Here is a 1,666-nt window from a genome sequence, read left to right as displayed (position 1 = left end):
CTTGGGATTATAAAATTAACCATAATAAAAGACATTTTTATCATCCCTAAATATTTTAAATGTCTGCAGGGCATCCCCGATCATAGCTGAAAAAATGCTAAGAGAATTTCCCATTAAAATTATTTAGCCAAATATTAAGTGACACGTCTTCACTGTCCTGAGGATGCATATGGGTTTTGTTAAACCAATTTTTGAGCATTGTAAACTTTTCGTCTCCATTAAACCAAATATTGCAAATTAATAAAACTGATAGAGCATGGAATGTAGACCTGTATCTTTATCTCAGCACTAATACTTCCTACAGTTCTGATGCCTTTTTTTTTTATTTGCCAGAAATGGATTTGAAGTGGTGTATGATGAGCTTTATTATGGATAATTGTAAGGGTGACAAGTATGCCATAAAATTAATATACTAATAAAATCAGTTATAAATTTGACATAAAATTTGTTCCATGAAGAGAGAAAACAATCTTTATTAGAGAGCTTTTAATTTCTTAACTCCTGGACCACATACCATGCCCAGTCTTAGAGTTGCCTGRGAGTAACAGAGGACAGTAAAGCTGAAAGGGTAATGCAGAATTGCTGGCCAGCTATGAACCCGTCACCAAGGCCCTGCAAGATAGTTTGGGAAGCAACAGGCAGGTTGTTCTGTATCTGTTTGGTAATGTTTGCCAGCTTGTTACTCTAGAGCATATGCTGTGTGCCTGCTGCATTCTCAGATGTATAAAATTCTAGGATGTCACCTGTGAAATGCTCTTCTCAGCTTCATTTTGCCGTTGATGTGGTGTTTCAATTACTTTTTATGTAGTTATCAATTTCAAATGACCAATGAGCTAGCTGCCCCATATTTTATTTCCAGTATCAGCATGTTTTTGTAACGGTATCATTYTGACTGATACAAAACTGCTTTTTCTATAGCAATGTAGTACTCATTGTAGTCCCAAGTACTTTTAAATACTACACTGGATCAAAACCAAAAGGCACTTTGAATTGGACCAGTGTTGGGGTTCTGGCTGCAAATCCAACCAAGAATCAGAGAATGGATCAGGTTGGAASGGAGCACAGTGGGTCATCTTGTCCAACCTCCSTGCTCAAGCAGGGTCATCCCAGAGCACGCTGCACTGAATTCAGATGGTTCCTGAATATCTACAGTGAGGGAGACTCCACTGCTTCTCTYGGCAATCTGTTCCAGGGTGCAGTCACCGCACAGTAAGCAAGTTTTTCCTGATATTCAGGTGGATCTTCCAGTGCATCAGTTTCTACCCGTTGCACAAACTTTGTCCTATTGCTGGGCACCACCGAGAAGAGTCTGGATCCAGTCTCTTAGCACCTCTCCTTGAGATTACTGACAGACATCGGTCCCCTCTCAGTCKCTTCTTTTGTATCCACTGCATTTACATCCAAAGCAGCCGGGACTTCAGGATCTTGTGTGTTTTGTGAGAACACATTCAAACGCAAATCGTGTCTATTACCCGGCACAGCACACTGTTTTGCTAATGGCCCTGGTTCATCCCGGCGGGCGGGCTCCCGTTAATCACACGGCGCTCCAGGTGCCGCTCCCCGCGCCCCGCCTCTGCTCCGCCACCTTCCCGGCATTCTCCGCTTCCGCCCACACAGCATACCCGCCTCCCAGGGGACGCTCTAGCCCAGGCCGCCGCTCTCGCTG

Source organism: Malurus melanocephalus, unplaced genomic scaffold, assembly GCF_030028575.1.
Source record: "Malurus melanocephalus ecotype Western Australia unplaced genomic scaffold, MMel_1.1 scaffold_129, whole genome shotgun sequence".
NCBI classification, from domain to species: Eukaryota; Metazoa; Chordata; class Aves; order Passeriformes; family Maluridae; genus Malurus; species Malurus melanocephalus.
Note: the sequence above shows the minus strand (reverse complement) of the source record.